We start from the raw sequence: 23,490 nt of genomic DNA on the forward strand, positions 1-23,490 counted from the left end.
AAGGGCCAGGAGACGCCACCCTTGGTCTTTTCTGTGAAGACTTGGAAGAGACTGAAGAGCCTTCACTTTCCTCCGAAGATTCCAGCTGGTCCCTGTCTTTCAGCCTCTGAAGCCAAATTAAGAGGCGTCACTCACGATCTTTGAGGGTTTTAGCGGAGAAGGTACGACATACCTTACAATCCTTGGAAGAATGGTCTGGATACAGGCAATATAGACCGTTTTGATGTTGGTCATCTATATGTAGCCTTTTCTTCCCACAGGAACCACAGGGCAGAGAAAGACCCTTTTTTGGTGTCTCAGCCATGAAGATATCAGGAACTACAGTCTAGAATGAAATAATATCACCGGAGAACACTGGAAACCCAATTGAGCAGAGCTCAGAGGAGACTCCCTTAGCACAACATGCGGTAGAAAATCAGAGGGACAGGAGCTCCTTCCAGGAGGGTTCTAGAGGAAGGTGATAGCGGATTGGCAGTTCTCTAGAGTTTGGTCCTTTCTACAAAAGGACATGGATATGTTACTAATGTGAGGCCCTTGGGCCTATTTCTCTATATGTCTAATAGGACATTACTTTATTTATGTACCGGGGACTCCCATCCAGACAACGGGGAATGATTCAGGCATGTGAATCTATGAAAGACACCCCTAATACTGGATAACCAGAGTTCCAGAGTCGTGCCCGGTGGGGTAGCTTTGGGTACTAGCTCAACAGGGCTGGACCAGGAACTCAATCACCCCTAACACCAGTATGTTGAAGGCCTCCTCCTTGAAAATGGCCCTCACCTTATCCGACAGCCTGTACATTTTATTTTTGACAGGTGTACTGTCTCCAGTGTTTATGTGATGGGTACACAAATGTGTAAGTCCAGGCCGGAGGGAAAACCGACTTGAAAACTGAAGACTGCTCCAACGACTGGAGACAGTCCCTTTTATGTTTTGGAGTCAGAGTAGGGGAGAGGTTAATGCCATCTACTGACATCGTGTGATCAAGTACGTACCCAGCCGGGTCTTACGATCATCCAAGGCCTGTAGGCTAGCCTCGTCCAGGTATAGCCTTAAAACCAAAGGGGGTAGAGCGTTCTTGGTCCTCCTCCCACAGATCTGGAATGATCTACCGGAGTACCTGCGAAAGGAACCAGTTTTGCTTACCTTTAGGAAGCTCTTAAAGACCTACCTTTTTAGAGAGGCACTAACATCTGCATAATCTCTACATCCGCTGCTGCTAGTTACTCCTGCTCTAGTGACTTGCTCACTTTCTCTAGAAGCGCTTAGAAACCAGTTGGTGATTTGCGCTATATAAAATATAGCATCACATCATTCTCTTGGGTAGCAAGGAGGTCTGGGAGATGTTCACTCTCCTCTTCCACTCCTTCATCTGTAACCAGGAGCATGTTGACTTCAGACTTCTCAAAGTGGGTTTCGAGTCGGTTTATGTGGAGCACCCTTAAGGGATATCTAGTGTTCTTCAGATCCACCAGGTAGGTGGACTCCCCCTTCCACTCACTCACCTCATATGGGCATGTCAAGTGGTACTGGAAAACAGTGAGCTCCACTGGCTCCATAACCTACATCTTCTGACTATGTTCAAATTCTACCAGAGTGGTCTTCTGGTCACCTCAGAGTTTAAAGACGTATTGACTGGCCTCAGGATGGTCTTCAACTTTTTCCAGATGCAATGCATCTGGTAGTGGAGCATCAGCATGTAGCGGACCATATCCTATGGGGGTTTCCTGGGAGTTTGTTCCCATCCCTCTTTTACACAGCTGAGAGGTCACCTAGCAGGGAGTCCATGGAGGAGTTAGAAGGGGCTTAACCCAAACCCCATCTGTGGTACCTCACTAAAGGCCAACAGAAGGCATGGCAGAAGGACGCCCCACTTATACCTTATGGGCTCAGATAGGCCCATCATCATACCTTAAAGGGTCATGTTGAATCTCTCCATAAGCCAATTGGATTGTAGGTGACAGGGTGTGAAGAACTTGTAAATTACTCCACACTCACCCCAAATGAACTTCATGCATGCTGACAAAGTTAGTGCCACTGTCAGACCCGATTCTTGTGGGAATCCCATCCAGGTAAATATCCCTATCAGGGACCTGGCCCCCGCAGGTGAAGTCACCAACCTCAGAGGGATGGTCACTGGGTAGTGGGTGGCATGGTCCACCAAGACCAGGATGAACCTGTTGCCTAAAGCTCTGTTGGGGCCCAAGGGAACAACAATGTTGATGCCCACCCGCTCAAAGGGCATGCCAACAAAAGGTAATGGGTCAGGGGAGCCTTAATCTTTTCCCTGACGTCCCAGTGGCCTGACAGGTGGAACAGGAATTGCCGAAAGCATCTTACACCGTCTTCATCCAGGGCCTATATAAGAAAGCAACAAGCCTGGAGAAGGTCTCGTCTTGTCCCAGATGTCCTGCTAGGGGGATATCGTGAGTCAACCACAGTAGGAGGGTTCTGTAACACTAAGGTGCCACCAGCCAAAAGGCTGCACAAGGTCCAGGATCCTTAGGCTCACTTTAAAGGAGGCCATTCTCCCAATAGATAAGGTGATCTCCAGAGGTATCACTGGTGCCTGGGCCTCAGCTTGTCCGCTCAAGTCCTCTAGAGTGGGGCACTCTTTCTGCGCTTTGCAGAATGACCCCCTGGTGGGCATAGCTTCAACTTGCCATCCAGAAAGCTCAGGCAGTTCAGGCAGTGCAGCAAGGTCTTCCTCTGTAGGCTCAGGAGCATCCTCCAAAGGTGCCCCATCAATCTAGATTGTGGAAACGTCCTGCGTCCCTTGCCCTTCCTCGTCTTAGCCTCCTGGACTATTTTTCCAGACTCTGGGCTCCCTTGACTCCCTTCCTTGGAACCATGGACCTTGTGGTTATACAGACCCATGCAGCAATCCCAATATCTGCAAATGTGACCCGAGTTTTATCTCTTTCCAGATAGTGTGCTCTAGGTCACTGCCCAACAGACAATATAAAGGCATGGCAGGGCCCACATATACTTTGAGAACCTGAGACACCCTCCCCCCCACTCAAAGGGAATCGAACCATCGGTAGATTACTTACCTGGATGTTTATGAATATGACTTGGTGGAATGCGTTAGGGAGGACTTGCTCGGAAGATACCAGCTGACACCTTACATTAGTCTTGCTGGCTCCTGTGTCCATCAAAACCTCCAAAGCGGGGGGCGTGGCCAAGATGGCGAGGTGAGAGGACGCACTCTCCGCGAGCTCCTCCGACCACGGAGCCCTAGACCGTGAGAAACTGCCGATCTCCCCCCGTTTGGCACCGGAGCAGTGGCGGACACTGAGTGACCGACAGACCCCCTTGCGCAGGCCCCCTGTGCAGCGCTGGAGCTAACTCTTGGAATCCTTGGGAGCGGCGGAGACGGGGTCGGCCATCTTAGCAGCCTGCCTGGCGACCGGCCGAAGCACCTTGGGGCACTGACCCCAGACGGAGTGGCGGGGAGGCTCCCGGGCCGCCCAACACCGACAGGAGGCGGTCACTGGGGTAGCCCTGAGCCGGACCCGAGAGCTTGTCAACGCCCGGAGCGGTGCGGAGTGCCGACGCAAAGAGGGAGTGGGGCGGAGCTCCGGCGCCCGGCCCTGAATATGTGAGGCCGGGGACGCGGCCTGGCCCAGAGGCTTTCCTGGCTGCAGCTGGAGGCCGGACTGCCGAGCTGCGGCTGAGGCTGTCGGGCCCCGGTGAGTTTTGCGGCCCAAGTCAGAGGCCGGGGGCGAACCGAAGGTGAACAGCGGAGATCCCGAAACGCGGGCGGCCGGGGAGCCGCTGCGCATGCCGGGGACTGCGGCCTGTGGGCCAAGCGCACATAGCCCTAGCACGAACGGGCTACCGTGGGGAGACTGACACTGGAGAGGCCCGACCGACCCTGGGCACCAGCAGTAGCACTTGGCAGCAGGACTACCTAGCACCTAAGGGACCTGGACTACGCCGGGGGCACGGGCGGTTACACTTGGCTGTGGAGCAGGATCAGCAACGCTCGGTCGCGGCCCGCGACTCCGGACAAGGCCGGACTGCAGTGGGGTTGCCACCGGAGCAGCACAAGCACAGGTAGGGGGTGACGAAGGGGCCCCCTCCCCTCCCAGTGCGGTCCACAGCCAGGCGGTGGGGAACAGACCCTCTGCGTCCAGAAGAGGGGGCCTGCACACGACTGCCGGCACGGGCCAGGCGCGAGGCCGGGGTTGCGGCCTAGTGGCAGGAAGCCCTCCGTGCCTCCCAAGCGGGCCGAGGCCCGAGACCCCACACCCGCCCCAGAAGGGAACTTGAGATCGGCGATAGCGGGGCCTCGAGAAGGCGGAGCAGTGAGGGGGCGACATAGCGAAGGAGCTGGTTCCTGGACTGGATCTACTACTGCTGGTTGGGCCTGGTGGAAGAGTGGGACGCTATCGCACTGATAGGCGATATGGGCGAGCGGCCGTAGGTGTCGGAAGGGCCGCTGCCCCGGCGCGGATCACAGCACGGGCAGGCCCTGGGAGACGGGGTCCGGAGCAGCCTCGGCCACAGACCTGGACCAGCCTGGGAGGGTTCCTGCGAGGCACTGCTTGCCCTGAGTGCCATCCCGGTGAGCTGTTGACGCCTTCGGTGAGGGACGACCGGTCTGCACGGCACGGACCCAAATTGCCTGGTCCCGACATCCTCCATCCAGACCACGGGGCGAGTGCGAGGGAAGCATTGGAGATCCAAGCTGGGAGGAGCAGCCTGCTGGGTCGAGTGAGGGGGAGGCTGAGACTCTGAGCGCCCTACATAATCGGGTTGGGTCGGCCCGGAACTCTTGCTTACCTTTACGACGCTCTACTTGGTGAGCAACCCCGTGGGTGTAATGGCTGGCAACAGAGGAGGCAAGAAGGGGGACGGACTTTGCAGGACATGCTTACTAGAGGCCAGGCGAGGCAATATAAGGGACAGCAAACATCGAGCCCCGCGAGCAGCTCCCAAGGGGCCGTGGGAGGTGAGCCCCCTGTGACCAGATCATTCCTTGAGTCTCTCTTCAGCTCGCTCCGGGATGACTTCCACGTACTGAAACAGGAGGTGGCAGGAGAGGTGCGGGAAGTACGCAGAGAAGTCGACGGCTTTGGCGAGAGGGTGGCCACGGTAGAGGCAGCGGGTCATACCCGAGACGAGGAGATTACGCAACTGTAACAGGAGGTGCTGCGCCTGTGGCACCAATAAATTCACCTCCAAGCGCACAATGAAGATCTTGAAAACCGATCTCGCCGCAACAATATCAGGGTCCGAGGCGTTCCATCCGGAGAAGAGGGTGAGGACGTGGCTGGGTATCTGCAGGACCTCTTCCGAGAGATACTGGGGGAGCCGGCGGACTTTTCTATTAGGATAGACAGCACACAGGGTGGGCCCACCGCGCCGAGCCTCGGCCCCTCCCCCTGATATCCTAGCCTTCCTGCCAGACTACCCCTTGAAGGAGCAGATCCTCCGTGAAGCACGACGGCAACAGCCCCTGAGATTCCAGGGACACCAGGTAGCCCTTTTCCAGGACCTGTCGGTGATCACGCTTCAAAAGGGCAAGACTTTCAAAATTGCAACGGACTTTGAGGGACCACAACACGCAATACTCCTGGGGCCACCCTTTCCGGCTCATCTTTCGGTGGAATGGAACGCTCCACCAACTTCGCTCTCTTCAGGATACATGTAGCGTCCTGGGGATTACCGCGACTGACGACGCTGTGCCCACTCCTCTGCATCCTCGGCGCGACCGGACTCGCCCACCATCAGAGCAGACATGGCTGAGGCGATTCAGGAGGTGGACAGGTCCACTGTGGCTAGGGATGTAGCTTTGTCAGCTTGAATGGCCTCCGGGGGGAGATCGACACAGCTTTACTGAAGATGCAGGTTTGGGGGTCTGAGGGGGGGGTGGCGGTGAGTGGGTGGTGAGTGGGTGGGTGGTGGCTGGACGTCCACTTGAGTAACTTCCTACAGACTTGTCCGTTTAGGACCGGACTGGGACAATGGGACCTTGGGCCCGAATGGGAGAAGAAGAAGGGAGTTGTTGGGGTCAGTTTGGTTGTGGTTTGTGGGGGTGGGGAGAGTGGGAGGACATTGGAGAGTTTCCAGCAGGGGTTGGGGAGCAGGGAGGGGGAGTTGGGAGTTGGTTGCGGGTAGGGAGGGGGGGTCCATCCAGTGCTCTTGGTACGTTCGCGCAGCCCTGAGGGGGGTGCCTATGCCCGTCTGGCCCACAACCTGTCACTCACGGATACTGATCCATTGCTCCTACCACTTTGGTTTAATTACTTATGGCGACCCTTAAGGTGGTGACCCTTAATGTCAAGGGGCTCAACAATCCAGTTAAGAGGAGAGCGGTCCTGTCTCTATTGGAGGGTACGCAAGCTGATATCTGTCTTCTGCAGGAGACTCACTGACGCGTGATTGCCATAGGATGCGCTCACGCAAGTTCCCCACACAGTTCTTTTCCTCGAACACTTCCAAAACAGCGGGGGTTGCAATCCTGGTATCTGAGTCCTTCCGGGGGGAGGTTCTCCACAAATTCGCGGAGCAAAAAGGGAGACTTTTGGCGTATAGGTTCAAACTGGGGTCACTGGCGCTTACCATCGGGACGATATACAGTCCGAACGAGCATCAGGAACGCTTCCTTCACTCTGCGCTGGTGGATATAACAGCGTCCCCAGACAGACACATCATTCTAGGGGGGGGACCTGAACATGGTCATTTTCCTCTATGGACAGATCAACTCAACGTTACCCACAGACTGGGGAACTGTCGCAAACTGGAAAGGCCCAATTAGTGGACCTGGATCTCCACGGTCTTTGGCGCAGACTTCACCCCACTGACAGGGACTACTCTTACTATTCACATGCACACAAGACTTACGCAAGACTAGACCACATTATAGTCACTGGACCGGTCCGCAACTTAGCCACGGCATCTGAGATTGGGGTCCTCTCTCGGGTCACGCGCCGGTTTCGGGGGTCTTCACTCTGCCGCCGGCGCAGGCTCCTCGCGGGGTGTGGCGTCTCAGAGACACTCTCTTGCACAAAAAAACTGTGGTGAAACACATAACAGAGTCGATCAAGGTATATCGGTCTCATAACGACAACGGAGATACCTTGCTGGCAACTCAGTAGGCAGCTCTCAAGGCGGTCTTGAGAGGAGAATTTATTGCAATCTCCTCGGCAGAAAATAGGGAACGGCGTCATGAGCGAGACGAACTAACGCAAAAGGTCCGGGAGCTTGACCAAGTGCATCACCGCACGGGGGCCCCCAGAATCTGGAGGCAGTTGAAGGCAGCGAGGAAACTCCTGTCGGCGTTGGACATGGACAGGGCGGAATATGCGGCGCTGAGGCTGCGGCACGCGTATTATACAGGAGGTGACAGGTGTGGTCGACTTTTAGCGAACAAACTCAGAGGCGCACCTATGTCACCAAGTGAAGGAGATTGAGGTTGGTGACGGAGTGACAGTTACGGGCGATGCCCAGATAGCCGAGGCCTTCCGGCGATTCTATGCCGAACTATATGCAGAGGACCTCCCGGAGGCGGGAGACACGGAGGGTTATTTAGATACGATCCTCCTTCCATCTCTGGCGCCGACGCAGGCAGAGTATCTGGAAAGAGAGATCCGAGTCGAGGAGGTGATTACAGCCATCTCCAGGCTCAAGCATGGCAAGGCCCCGGGCCCAGACGGCTACACCACACTTTTATAAAACGTTCAGTACCACGCTAGCCCCCATTCTCGCTAGACTTTTCAATTCGTTCTCCACCCCAGGAGCTATTCCACCTGATCTTCTACAGGCCACGGTGTCGGTCATTCCCAAGCCGGGAAAGGACCGTATCAAATGCGGCTCGTACCGACCGATCTCCCTCCTCAATGTTGACCTCAAATTATATACGGGGATTCTTGCGGCTAGACTGGCGCTCCAGTTGCCGGGACTGGTGGAGTCGGACCAGGCCGGCTCCGTGCCTGGGAGGCAGACGGTGGATAACACCAAACTAATAGTACACATCTTGGAGAAAGCCTCCCGAATTCCTGGGGAGCGAATGCTGTTATCCGTCAATGCCGAGAAGGAGTTTGACCGGGTGCACTGGCCTTATCTAGAAAGGGTGTTGGAGAAAATGGGTATAGGAGAGAAGTTCCGCTCTTTGGTGTTCAACTGCTATAGGTTCCCATCAGCGGTGGTACGGGTGAACGGTTGTAACTCCCAGGATTGAATAATCGAGAGAGGTACCAGACAGGGCTGCCCGCTGTCCCCGCTCCTCTTCGCTCTGTATATGGAACCGTTCGCCCAGAGAATACGCCAGAACCCAGACGCGACCGGCGTAAAGATGGGTGGGTACGTCCACACGGTCAGCCTCTATGCAGACGATGTGATACTATCCCTGGAAAACCCGAAGCGAGCACTTCCCGCGTGCATCAGAGAACTAGAGGCTTTCTCGACGGTGGCGGGATTTAGGATGAACATGGGAAAGTCTGTTGCATTAGATCTCTCCCTAACAGCTGTCACAAGATCAGAGCTACAGGGGCTCTTCCCCATGCATTGGTCGTCGCACCAAGTGCAGTACCTGGGTATCCTACTGGCGCCCACGCTGCCGGCCATGGTCACCGCTAATTATGAGGCTCTGGGTAAGAAGATCAAGGAGGAGCTAGGGAGATGGGGCAAGGGCATGATATCCTGGCTTGGCAGGGTGGCGGCAGTCAAGGTGATGATCCTACCCCAGATTCTGTACCTGTTCCGGGCACTGCCGCTCCAGCCGCCTAAGGGGTGGATCCAACAGACACAGGCAGACCTGGCCCGCTTCATTTGGCAAGGCCGCAAACCGAGAATGAAGAGAGTTCTCTCGACGCTGGCTCCTGAGTCGGGGGGACTGGGTATCCCGGACCTGCGCAAATATTTTCAAGCAGCGCAATTACGGTACCTGGTGGAGTGGAGCAAATGGGAGTCGGACAAGCACTGGCTCTTCCAGGACCAGGCGGTCGCAGGCCGTCTGCTACAGGAGGTGCCTTTTCTGGGTAGGGCACACCGCCCTCCTAATCTTTACGCGTCCTTTGTCACGCGGGTCCCATTGAGAGTATGGGACGCCACCAACAAGGTCCATGACCTCACTACGTTCCCTTCCCCGTTCACACCAATAGTGGCCAACACAGACTTTACGCCAGGGACGGAGCCGGGAGCCTTTACGCACTGGCGCATTGCCGGATGTAGGGCGCTCTTCCAATTGTATGATGCGGAAGGGGTCCTTCCCTTTCAGAGACTCAAAGAGGATTACCAGTTGTCTGAATCGGACAGGATGCGCTATTGGCAGGTGCGGCACTGGGCGCTGCAGCCACAGGTGAGAGAGTCAGCTGACAGAAAGTTGCTGCCGTACGAAAAATGGCTGGTTACGCGCACGTCCGACGTTAAACATCACGGATCTCTACAGAATGTTGCAGCCTCCCCCCTTTCACTTTCATAACCCAGGCAGGGAGCGATGGAACCGGGAACTGGGCAGAACACTGAGCCATAGGGAATGGGACCAGATTTCTTACCGGGCAAGGCATTCTGCATACCATATAGAACTTACCGAAACATTTACTAAAGTATCCACATATTGGTATTATACCCCAGAACGGCTGCACGAGATGAATCGACATGTTGAAAACACTTGGCGAGAGTGTGGACAGATAGGCACACTGACACATGTTTTATGGGACTGCCCGCTGCTACACTCCTATTGGAAAGAGGTGATTGACGAGATTGACACACACTTCGGGATAGAGCTGCCCCGCTTCCCGGCTTACACCCTGCTGGGCCTCCCGAATGGGTTAATGTACCCTCTGAAATCCCGTAGAGGTAGGCAAATTGCTATAGCGCTGGGCTCAGCAGTTCAAAACATCCTAATACACTGGCGCACGACTGTCACCCCCTCCACCACGGGTTGGCTCCACAGACTGGCATGTCCCGGGTATGGAAAAACTATCACTCGTGGTGGCTGGGGAGGTGGAACAATTTGAGGAGCTGTGGCAACCATTTCATGCACTGCTAACAATGGAATTTAAAGAGCTCACATGTCCAAGGTACCTCAGATTACTGAGACTCACACCGCCGATGGCTCACACTGCTTAGGGGCGCACTAATTGGGCATGGTCGGTGTCGACGGGCAGTGGCAAGGACACGACACAGGAGGCATGCTACGCACTGGATGGGGTAGGGGGGGGTTCGGGAGGGCGAGGGAGTTGGGGGGGTAGTTTAGAAAGGGTTTAGAAAGGGTACAGAGGGATTACACTATCTTTGTTTTTTTATTGATCATCCGGAAGCGAAGCCGAAGGGGGCCATATTATACGAACTTGGGAAGTTACGCACTCTTTTGGGACTGCCCCGTGGCACATTGCACTGTACCCACTGCTCAAATGTTCTCTTTCTTTGTACTCATTCAATAAAATGCTTTAAACATAAAACCTCCAAAGCAAAACCAAAGGGGATGATGGACAGAGTGGCATACCCTGCCAACCTCCACCTGTTTCCCACTGATGGTGACCCACTGCCTATACTTTAAGTATTTGCAGGCATTTGGGCTTTTGGCACCATCTCCTTATCCACCAGGGACACAAGGGTAACCTCTGTCTGTTCTCCAAATCTAGCTGGGACTACCTCCTCCGGAAGTGCTACACTCGCCATCCCAGGTGTCTGTCCACCAGTGAGGGGCTGTGCCTCTTGGGACATGTGGTGTCTTCCTTGGAGTGCCCATACTTGTGGCACTCAGTACATGGGGGGGGGGGGAGGGGGAACCTCCCTGTCTGTTTATGAAAGAACTCTGTTGTCTCAGATTGGGACTGGTTACTGCTGTTCCCTTGGGAATTTTAGAGGCCTTTTGAGAACTCCTTATTTTTAAGTCCCCCCACTTTCTTCTGGGTGGACCCCTGACCACCCTTGTGGAGTCTTCCACAATGCCTTTTTATACACTCTAGTGCTGCCTCCTTAGCAACCTCCTTGGGGTAAGTCAGCTTGTTGTTCACTAGGTGCTGGTGCAGCTATGTAAAACAAATATTGAACATGTGCTCCATGATAATTGCCCCTTGTAATCATTAACCCTGCTGTCCCCCAACCAGGCATTCAATGCCTTGCTAGAGTAGTCCAAGAAATCCACCCAAGACTGGTGTGGATGTTTGTGGCTGTCCCTGAAACTCTGGCAGTACATCTCAGGAGTCAGTGCAAATTTAGCAAGAAGTATGGCTTTCCTGGGGGTGTACCTGGTTTGGTCCTCTACTTCTAGTGTAAGAAGTGTGTCCATTCCCACTAGAGGTATATGTTTCCACAGGTCACCCCTCCGTGCTCCTCTGGGGTCCTGTACACCTTCAGGGTCCCCTCATAAGCAGAAAACCCATTATCTAAGTTATCTCCCATCACGTAACTGTGCACCAGATCTTTAGGATTGCAGACCTTTTTGTCTCCTACAAACAATGTGTGTATGCCATCCTTGCTGCTGGAATCCATTTATTTTGCCTTAAGTTCTAGCTCTTTAAGGTTTCTTTCATGAGCCAATCACTCCAAAGCAGGTTTTACCTCCATCTTGAGCTTGGCTGTGTGTAGCCTGAATTCCCTCTCTGCCTTTCTGTCTGCCAGCTCCTTTAGGGTAAGGCTATGTGAGGGCACACTGCTTCCTGCTCTGGCACAGCGTTCCAACTCAGGAGATGGGGCATCCATCTCCCCTGAAGAATGTCTTTCAGGGCTGATATCCAGGTCCTGATCCTGATCATTCATATCATCCTCATCATCCTGCTCCGTGGACTGCTATTAGTGACTGGTGAACCTCCCAACAGGCCCCAGAGCTTTCTGAAGCTCCAACATCTTGAATTCACCTTGGCGGGGAGTTCCTTCTCCTTGCATAACTCTTTCAGCTCAACCACAGTGTTCCAATTTTCCAAGTGGGCCAGCTCGAATTTCATTGCTGCAGGCTTCGTTAAAAAGAGTCAGGTAGAAGTAATGAGATTAGATTTGGAAAAAGCAAAAGAAGTCAATCAAAATAATTTTTTTAATCTCAAAATAGTCTCCAATTATTTATATGGTATGGTGGTGTAACACATAATTACTGTATTGCACTTCATAAATACAAGTCCAAATCCTCATTGTGAAACACCACTGTAAGAAATTGGTTTATTGGTTGGGTTTAGAGGGATGAAACCCTACTCAAACAGCAACCACAATCCTTTTCAGGGTAAAGTAACAAGCAAACCCCAAATTAACCTGTACTCACGCCTCTAGTAGCTTAGCACAGAGCAGTTAGGCTTACCTTAGAGGCAATAAAGTAATAAAGTAAAAACACAGGAGGCATCCCAAACCAAATTAGAATAGAGTAGGATTTAATAAATATTCTGACACCCAAATTACAACAATCCAATCAGGAGAACCAGACATATGCAAGTTCTAAATTTTAGGTGAAAATAGAACCTGAAAGCATAATGTGCCACTTGCATCTATCTGGTTGTGCGAGATGGGTAGAAAGTCACATGTTCGAGTGAACCGCGATGGAGCATGGGTCGGATACAAGGACCAGTTAGTTCCACTGAAAGAGTTACCTTTTCAATCTAGCGCAAAAGGTTATGTTCACAGTCGAAAGGGCTGTGAAAAGCAGGGAGAGCGTCTGGAATGGCCATCGAAGTAGAGCAAAGGGCCGGCCTGGTCTTGTGGACAGTTGTGCTGTAGCGAAAATAATTGGTTCACTAGGACTTAGGCTGCAAAGGTGTAAGCCCCCGACCCACACCCCTCCATCGTCTGCCATAGCCTGAGCTGCAAAGGCAGTTTATCAGCTGTCATGGGTTGGGGCTGGCGACTCACTCTGCCTCATCCAAAGTACTTCACAGGTCTTCAATAGACCATTTATCATTTCACAGTACTTTGTGTAATTTAATTGCTACGCACCCCCACACCCTTGCTGTCCCTACTCTTGTTATGGACTGTTGCTGCCAGAGTGGGAGTATGGATGAAAGGATTCCATTTGCAATACAAAAATGGGCATGTAGCACATTAATATAAAGTACCCAGCCATTGGCCTGGTTTGCCTCTAAGCTCCAAAACAGGAAATGAGCCCTCTACATGGTATATAATTCATCTTTTAAAAATCTGCCAAAGACTCACATTTCAAAAAGTATATTTCATTAACTTGGAAGTCTTTCACTTCAGTACACTAAAATTGATTTCTGCATTGACTGGCATTTATCAGAATTCAGTTTCCAAACGTAAACTTTGAAACATTCATGCCTGTGGTTACTTCACCCACTGGAATTATGCCATTCTAACTTTTTTCCTGTAGATTTTGACCAAAAAATAGTTTCTAGCTCAAACGGATCATAATGTACTAAAATCATGGCAATCCGTGTTCCTGCTATCTGGAAGGCTCCTAACAGTTTGAATGGTGGTATTTCAGTTTCAAAATGCTGTATTTAGATGTTAAATTGTCGTTAATAACGTGAAATCTTTCAGAGACAATGTTACCATGTGTAAAAATGACAAAATAATGAGTTAATACTATCACATCATGTGCTGCTTTATGCTGCATAATTAGCCTTTTATTGATGCATAATTTAGTCAACACTGCAGCATAGTTTGCTTCTCCTCTGCCGCTTAATTTCAGTGGGTAGTAGTGAACCATGAGGCAAGTCAGTTTTCATGTGAACCTCACTTGAAATTTCAGAACATATGGAACAGTGAAGTTTTTGTGAAGCGCACATACGAAATTGAGGTTTTTTTAAGGTACTTTTAAAAAGGGACAATAGAAGACATGGAGGCACAGTGAAATAAGGTAACTGCCTAGGGTAACCAGGATTTTATCTAGCAGGTAAACTGTTTGAAACGAGGTTTCTGGGTTTTAAGGTGCACAATTTAGCCACTAGAGGGGGAAGTGGCTCTGTGACTGATAAGGGCGTGGGTTGCAGAATCCACAAGAAGTCTTGGCCCGAGGTTACAAGACAACTTTTTCGACAGCCAGAGCTCAGCATTTGGGTCTGGGCATCAATGGCCTCTAGAAAAGTAACTTTCTGCGTGTCCAAAAGGCTAACATTTTGTTGTAGGATCAGCTTTGATAACCACAGTTCAAATTACACCTGAATCTCCACTTGGCAACTACCAAGGATAAGGTGAATTACTTAGTGTCTAGGGATACATCATCCTGGTGCAACACAGCTCACAATACATTCACACAGGTTTATGAGTCATCCTCCGCTCTCACAGGCTTCTACCATAATAACACTAGTGTACAATACATACACTGCACACCACCACACTTTTTAATCCTGCATAAAACCAGTCTAAGACACTCTTACCTCTACTTCATTCTCTCCTACACACACATACACTCTGCTCATAAACACATCACCACCCCCTCTACCTTACAACCTCCTCTCACAAAAAATACTATGCAACCAAATCCATTGTATGAAATAAACACCAGCACCCCTTTTCACTACTCCTTTAAAACAAAACGTATCACACACACCAGCACAACAAGATCGTCCAAGCCCAACACCTCATAATACTTACCATCACAAAATACAAACATACACCCACCTTTCAAACCACACAAAGGAACAAACGCCAATGCCAAGCTTTCTCTTCCACCACACTTAATACAGATACAGCAACACAGCATCTCTCTTCTAAAGGCCTCTCATCCATTGGACAATTTAGAACCTTACTACATGACCCACATGCTGCACCACAGCCCCTGACTCATACCTTCCGCCCTAAACACACGCAAACAATATAAGCGATGTGCCACACCTCACAACTTTGCTTCCCCATGTCTACTGCACAACAATGTTGAAAACACAGCACAACAAACTTTCTCAAACACCTTCCCCAACACATACACATGCAGACCCATCAAAAATGCCTCTTAGCATACTGTATGAGGAACATGATCCAGAACTACACAATTGCTATCCTAATACAGCTAAGGCCATCACTAAAAACACACCTGTGACAAACATAGAAACATAACTAACATCCAGTACAAATCTGGAAACAAACTCTTCAAAATCTATATGAGTGGCTACAGGAAGCTTTTGACATTCTGATACCACTCAAAATCATACAACAGAACAAAAGAAAACGAGTAGTAAAAAGTGAAAGAGGGAGTATTAAATAGTGAGAGAGTGAGTAGTAAAGAGTCCTAGAGCCACACACATTTACATGCACAGCCACACCCTTAGATATACAAAGTGTATTTTTAATTTCAGTAGTAAAGAGTGAGTAGTATAGAGTGACTAAATATGAGTGAGTAATGTTGAGTAGTAGAGAGTGTAGCAGAGTGTGTAGTACAGTATTACAGTAAGTACTATACATTAGATGCTATTTAGTAGAATGAGTAGTAGCGAGTAGTTGATATTGAGTATTAGTGAGTAGAGAGTGTTATGGAGTTGTATAGTAAGTATTCAAGTGAATATTGATATTTGATAGTGAATAGTATAGAGTGACTATTTGAGTGAGTATTTGTGAGTAGTTGAGAGTAGTTGAGAGTGTAGTAAAGGGTGTGTAGTAGAGTGTGTAATAGAGCGTTACAGTGAGTACTGTAGAGTATTTATTTGTGTACTAAAGTGAGTAGGGAGTATTAGAGAGTTGTTGAATAAGTACTTTAGTGGTAGAGTGAGTAGTTTATATTGAGTAGTACAGTGAGTATAGAGTATTAGATATTTGTCGTGTAACTAGTAGAGTGAGTAGTGAGAATATTAGAGAGTGAGTAGTAAAGAGCGAGTAGTAGTGTGTAGTAAGTTGTGTGTAGTAGACAGTTTTTTATAGAGTATTACAGTCAGTACCTCATAGCATTTTTCTCATTACTAAATCTATTAGACAGTATTGGAGAGTTGTAAAGTAAGTAGTACAGTATTAGAGTGAGTAGTAGAGAGTTAGTAGAGAGCATTAGTAGAGAGTCATGAGCAGTACTGCCAAGAGAATATAAACAATACGGTTCAACGATGCGATGGAGGCTAATGTGTATTAAACAGCCGAATAAAAAAACATAAGCAAAGACAATCAATTTGTTCTAGGGTATTGTTCTTAAAAATATATATTTCACACTAGACACTTTGCGATGATTTAAAATATGCACAGTAACAACGAGAATGTCACGATCGTCCGTCCCCAAAATACCACCTCCCCATGTCTCACGATTTCGATAGGAATTACAATCTGATAAACAAAATACAATGGTTGGTTTGAAGACGGTTGCTACGATGCAGCTGTAACCCTCCTTTGTTTTAACACCAAGCTTCTCTCCCTAGCCCACCTCTTCCTGAGGCAGGTCAGTCCTCGGAGTATTTTTAATGCGATTTTATATAGCGCGAACATTACCCGAAGGTGTAAGAGCGCTTTACATAAGAACATAAGGATTTAGGATTACATTAGTTACATAAAAGATGCAAACAGAAAAAAATTGCAAATGTACAAGTGGTAAAGTCACACAAGGAAGAGATACAAGCAGAAAAAATTGCAAATGTACAAGTTGTAAAGTCACTCAAGGAAGAGATACAAGCAGAAAAAATTGCAAATGTACAAGTTGTAGCCACACAAGGAAGAGATACAAACAGAAAAATTTGCAAATGTACAAGTTTTAATGCCACTCAAGGAAGAGATAGAAATGGATAAACTCTAAGAGTAACCACTAGTATATGTAGTAGACCTGTACTCTCTAGAGTTCTCTATATACATGTATATACAAATAGTAGAATTTCTCAGGACAAGGCCCAAAAAAAATGTTTTTTTAATTGCATTGTCATTTACAATGCCAATAGCTTAATCTCTTGCAAATGCGAGACCTATTGCATTTGCACCCACACTCACACACAGAGAGCCACACACACACATACACCCACACATAGATGTGGTGATGGTGGATCTGGTGTTGTTGGATGTGGGGGTGAATGTGGAGGTGGATGTGGGGGTGAATGTGGGGGTGAATGTGGGGGTGAATGTGGGGGTGGAGGTGGAGGTGGAGGTGGAGGTGGAGGTGGAGGTGGATGTGGATGTGGAGGAATGTGGATGTGGGGGATGTGGATGTGGTGGATGTGGATGTGGTGGATGTGGATATGGTGGTGGTGGTGGATGTGGTGGTTGTGGATGTGGTGGCTCAAACAGCTCACAGTCCACACAGCTCAGACATCTCTCATTCCCCTCACGGCTCACAGCTCAAATTTCCGTCACAGCCCACACAGCCCACACAGCCCACACAGCCCACACAGCTCAAACAGCTCAAACAGCTGTCACAGCTCAAACAGCTGTAACACACAACTCTCACAGCTCAGTCGTGAATGTAATGCAAGATCAAAGACAACATTTTAGACTATGTATCAATTATAATGTTTTATATACCACTTGACAATACTTCTAATGACTGTAAACACCAGGTGTTAATCTTTACCAATTTATAGTACTCGCTGAGCCGTCTTGCCAGCTAGACAGCGTCTTACGTGGTTTCTTTAAATCAGGGGTAGTGACGTCCAGCGGTGATTAACTATCAACTGTCTCCCATTAACATGGGATTAAATCAAACATAGATGAATACACAGTGCGCGGTGAGTCAGTCCTGGGTTAGGATCAGCGGTGGTGAAATGTGTGTTTTTGACACGTTTTCTTGAGTGCTTAAGAGACAGGTGCTATCTCCCCAGGGTGAATACCCAGTTTGTACAGGGGCCCCTTTGATTTTATCATCGACATACCACGAGCATTGAGCTTGATTTGAACCAATTCCAATCTTTGCATAGAACAGGAGTGGGTGACTAAATACAAATATCCACAATTAATCCTTTCGAAAACTGGAGTGCACTTCCATTAGACTTCCGGGATCACAGCTCAAACAGCTCAAACAGCTCTCGCAGCTCAAATTTCTTACACAGCCCTCACAGCCCTCACAGCCCTCACAGCCCTCAGCCCTCACAGCCCTCACAGCCCTCACAGCCCTCACAGCCCTCACAGCCCTCACAGCCCTCAGCTCTCACAGCCCTCAGCTCTCACAGCCCTCAGCTCTCACAGCTCTCACAGCTCTCACAGCCCTCACAGCCATCATTCCTCACATGACTTTCACAGCTTTCACAGCTTACACAGCTCGCATAGCTTCGAAAAACTCGAAAAACTAAAGCTGCATCTCTGGCAGCTTTATAGCAGTTTATAACTTATTTCCATGGACAGAGTAGCATAATACGGCGGACAGGAGGAGAAAACAATGAGGCATGTGGATTGCTTAAGGGCGCTGGAATGAAGTATACCATCAAGGGATAAATGTCTAAAGGCTTATGGCATTCCAGGGTGTGTTAAAAGCTACTGCCAACATTATGACAGCACAAGAGGAACATACGCCTGCATGCCTGAAATGGATGCTAGAAGGCACCAAAGGAGTCTCAAAAGAAATCAAACATATATATTGTAGGTTGCACCAAGGAACAAAATAAGCCTCACCCTTACACCACAATGAAAAATACTCTGAAAATGTCCTCTTGCATGTTTCTCGCAAGTGCTATTCTGTTGAGTACTTACTACACGAAATATCTAACCTTTCATTAAGGATGGGAGAGAAAGGAAACATACTTCTAAATCCAAGAAACTTAAGTCATTCAACTGGCGATGGGAAACTGAACCCTGAAGAAAATGAGCTGATAAATTGAATGTGTGTGCTGTACAAGTAGCAAACAGTCATTCCCAAGCAGGAGTGACAGCAAAACTCTAAAGTAAATGTGAAAGCAGTGTCATGAGAGGGGTAGACCCAGCGCATGGAGACTAATGCAGTAGCTAAGCACAAAACGACTCCATAGCTTGGACTTGCCACAAAAAGGGCGGGCGGGGGGTGCGCTGGGAGTTACATCCCCACATGCCCAGCAGCTAAAGAAGAGCTTGCTTTTTATTATTATATATCAGAAGTTGTCGATCACAGCTCCGCAACCACAGCCAGGAGCAGATGCAACTTTTAATCAACTGAAATCACGAAGGTCAGGGCAAAAAAGTAAATGTAAACGTTAACCAGACGTTCGCCACGCACATGTAATATATTAGACAGTATCATGAAATCTTCACCATGATGCTGAGCTCGAGCCAGACAGACAAGAAAAAAACATACATCCAGAATCTAGAAACCAGCGAAACAGGCGAGGGTGCAGTATATTAAGACAAAGGCAGGGCCGGGCAGGGAACTGAAAGCAGCCCTGGCAAATTTTGGCAGACCAGCCCCCGTCTGGCGCATAGCGAGCGAGCCCGACCGCTACTAGGGGGGTTTGGGGGACATTTTGGAAAACGACTGACAAAATGGTGAATTTTACAGCACATTTTTCATTACATATTCAAATTTTATCAACTTTCAAAGCACAGTAAATAGTAGATTATGACCTTAAAGAACATCAGGATACCTACCCAGTCATACGTACCCATAGACATTCTTTCATAGAACATAAAAAATAGACACAAGTAGTGAATCAGAGAACAAAGTAAAAGTGAGACCAGCCCCCACATGGTGTGTAGCGAGCAAGCGCAGTGAGCAACCACTACTAAGGGGAGTTTGAGGGGGGGTTGAAGAAAATTTGTGAGACAGAAAGGCCAAAACAAAGCATTTTCCAACACATTTTTCATTACATATTAGATTGTATTAACTTTTAAAGCATAGTAAACGATTACCTTATAGAGCACCAGGATACTCGGTCATAAATCACAGACAACATTCCTACAGAGTACACTAAAAAATGGAGAGAGAGTGAGAAAAGGATAGAGAGCGAGAGAGATATGGGGATAGAGAAGGAGAGAGGGGGGGGGGGGGGGGAGAGAGAGGGGGCGGAGAGAGAGAGGGAGAGAGAGGGGGAGGGAGAGAGCGAGAGATGGCAGCACTGTGAGCCCAGCTACAATCGAACCATGTGGCTTAAATACTACTGCTTTTCACCACAGAACCAGCACACAGCACGGGGATGAAGCCTCAACTAGACCAATCCAAACAGCACTACTACCGAGGGCAAGAATGTGCACAACCTTTTGGTTAGGCTACGAATGAGCTAATCTTCCATAGCACTTTAATAGAGAGTTGAAGCACATCTAACTGGTGCTATGAACCAACAATGAACCGATGAACACAGCACTGCCATTCAACAGCGTACCCATCCAAACACAAGCATCCCAGAACGGACTGATCCACAAATCACTACAATCCAGCAAGAAACCGATCCAAACAGCACTGCCATTCAACAATAGGTCGATCTACTATGTAATACTGCATACGATTGGACCAATCCAAGCAGCATTGCTAATCGAAAATGGGGCGATCTTACCAGCTGTACCATCCAAAAGTGGACCTATCCAAACAGAGGTGCCACCCACATCCAACAATTCACCAATCAAAATAGCATTACCGTTGAGCAATGTACATATGCAAGCGGCACTACTCTATTCATCTACAAATTCTTACAAGCGGCACTTTCAGCCAGGGGGTCTGTAAAAAAGAAAAAACACCACATCCATCCAAGGGCCATCCAAAACACAGTACATGCAGCCATAGACACATCTATAGCAATGCACACCTACTCAATAGGAAGGGCCACTGGAATTATGCAGGAGGAGAGGGCCAAACTATGTGGCAGGGTTGAGTAAATTATGTGGCAAGAAAAGGCAAACTGTGGCATAACGCGGCACATTTTGTAATTGTATTAGTTCATCGTTTTTAAACTTGTGAACACTATCGGGATAATGGTTGCACCTCATTAGTACCCGTTTAATACCCAAATATAACGGTAAGCAACAGAAATGTGACCAGTCCAGCTTTGCAAAGGGCCTTCCACTGTGCAGCAGCAGGCGCCCGTGCATTTTTGGATAAGTGTGGCTCAATGGTTAGTGGAGAAGTGTGGCTCAATGGTTAGAGGCGGCAGACCCGGAAGCTGAGATCGGCCCGGGGCCAGGGTTCGATTCCCAACGCTGCAGGGTCTTGGGTCAAAATGTCCGCGGGCCTGATAATTCGCCTCGGCGCCTACTCTAACCTTGGGTCCCACTCTGGGCAATAGCTTGTTGAAGGGGCCGTTGTGAAGATTAAGCGCCAGGGATGCCTGGTCTCACCTTGGGGGTGCCCAGAAGGGACCATCTCACAGGGAAAGCCAGGACGGGTTCCCCAGCGGTATACAGCGCCGGGACGCCCGCGGTGTGGGCAGCTGTGCGCTTAAGTATACAACATTTACAGTAACTTTTGAACCGTTTGAGCTACCCCAAAAGGTTTTTGTTGTTAAAATCTGCAGATTATGCAGCAGATGATGGATTATGTGGATAATGCGCAATTCCTTAATTATGTGAAAATCACTGCAGCTGCACAATTGTGTAATTCCAGTGGGCCTACCAATAGGGCATTAAAACAAATGCAACTAACTGCCAATCATTCAAAGGTCCATACAAGTGGTAGTGCAGGTAGCCGTGGACCCGGAGAATCAGCACTTTGAGCCATGTGCCTCTTCAAACCAAACTACATCCAGCCATGCACCCCCACGGAAACAGTACTGTTATCAAGAACTAGGCCCATCAAGAGAGCACTAAATCCAGCAGTGAAACAACAAATCACAATAGAGCTAGTCATGGCATGGGATAAAAAAAACACTTGTATCCAACCACAGGCCAAGAGTTCACCCATCCATTCATAAGTCTAACAAAACTTCACTCTGTGTAAACATGAAACTTACCGAACATTGCTCCGGGGCCAGTTCCCACACCAATATTATCTAGCCACGAACCAACACAAAATCTGCTAAAAGACAGCCAAGGCCACAGTAACCTGCACTACCTTACAGTCATGGGCCCATCCAACTGGCACTGCCATCTGCTGTGTGCTTTTCTAAGTAGCACTGTGTTGAACTGTGGTCTCATCGTAGAACTGCATGTTTATTTTTGGCCTTTGGAATGTGTGTCTGTGCAATCCTGTTCATGCCAAGGGCACTGCCAGAGGCTATGGGTAGTGACATGAACAGGATTCCCCAGACACACAATCCAAAGGCCATTATCGTTCCAGCCCAACCGCACCGCCCTCCAGTCATGTGGCGTCTGAACCATCTACTTTCCAAACATGTGTCCTTTCACGCTACGCTACCCTCTGGGCATGTGCAATTTCAATCCAGACTACCATGTCTCCACACGAGCTGCCCAAAGGGAACTGTGTCCACCCATACCGCATTATTAGCATTAACCACTAGCACTACCATCAAATCGCTTGCCCATCCAAACCACACTGCCATCTAGCCATGTGTTCGCCCAAGCGCAATAGCCAGCTGTATAGCTATTTACAAAACACAATCGACAAATTGATGGTTTATCACCGGCCCACATAGCGCTATTAAGGAAGTGTTGGGCCTCGCTAGACCACATGAGTCCATTGCTGCGGCGCGCGTGGATCTGTGCGCCTGGAAGTGGAACTCAGGCTTCTTGGTGCGTGAGCCGGGCCAGCGAGAGTGCTCCAGAGATTGCTAATGCACTCGGAGTCCGAAATATGGAGCTCCAGGAGGTCCTTTTCTTACCTTTGACCCCTCACTCCCCGGCCTCTTTTGCTCAACAGCTAACTACCATCTGAATCTGTTCTTGACCTCTGACCCCACCTGTCCTTCTGCCCCTAGTCGTGTTTGTGGGCGGCAGTGTTCCTGCAATAATGGGCTGTATCCAAACATATACTGCCGCGATTATCTGGCCCACATTACTTTGCATAATCACATTTGGTGTACTCACCTGCGGGCAGCAGTCTGTAGAAGGGGGAAGTTAAATTACGGGGTACCGTTCTTTCCTGGCTTTCCCCGTCTGTCTCCCTTTCTAGCCTCTGAATACTTGCCTCGACCTGAGCTCAAAATCACGCGCACTTTCCTCCCTAATGCGCATGACTTCTCTACGAGAAAGCCAGGAGACCATCCCACAATTTAAAAAAAAAGCGGCGCGCAGACGCAGAGGCGGTGACATCTGCGCGCTGCGCGCCGCACGTCTACACCATCATCTTAATGGTTGGTCAGGTGACAGCCTCAGGTCAGGTGGTGTAGGGCCCGGGGGACCAGCTTTCCTTAAAAAATGAAATAATCGAAATCGGCGCGTCGGAGCTAGGTTGACCCAACTGGCATAGGTGTAAATTCAGGACGGTGAGTGTGAAAATTCAGGACAAAGGGATAAAATTCAGGATAAAAATTCAGGACAAAAGGTCAAAATTCAGGACGAAAGTTCGGCACAAAAGGTAAGTTTTACAGACACGTCAAAGGTGGTTGCGCAATATTATATAAGTAAGTAAATAGACAACCACCTAAGTACAAGTCAAAATAAACTTATATTAGGGTGAGACAATCATGCACGTCACAGTTTTTCAGTATGGCCGCAGCTTGCTACCTTAGACGATTCAAAATTTGCATCTCGCTCCAGCAGGTACATTAGTGACCAGACAATGGTGAACCACATCTGAATATAAGTGAGGCTGCTTTTATTGTTGATTGCAAACTACTGGATATACAAGAAGTTTTGCAGTGCCAGCCCCCAGTAACAAAACTGCTCCCCTCCCAGTGAAATGCC

General features: G+C 49.1%; 1 long non-coding RNA gene across 1 annotated transcript in view; it reads right to left on the reverse strand.

Moving 5' to 3' along the window:
- LOC147662132 (uncharacterized) overlaps nucleotides 1-22,806 on the reverse strand; it is a 178,376-nt gene extending 155,570 nt beyond the window's left edge. Inside the window, exon 1 of the long non-coding RNA XR_015305969.1 lies at nucleotides 22,672-22,806. This is a non-coding gene — a long non-coding RNA (uncharacterized LOC147662132). The remainder of the gene's footprint in view (nucleotides 1-22,671) is intronic.
- Nucleotides 22,807-23,490: the final 684 nt, after the last annotated feature.

The sequence above is a fragment of the Lissotriton vulgaris genome, unplaced genomic scaffold (genome assembly GCF_964263255.1).
Source record: "Lissotriton vulgaris unplaced genomic scaffold, aLisVul1.2 SCAFFOLD_1499, whole genome shotgun sequence".
Classification (NCBI taxonomy): Eukaryota; Metazoa; Chordata; class Amphibia; order Caudata; family Salamandridae; genus Lissotriton; species Lissotriton vulgaris.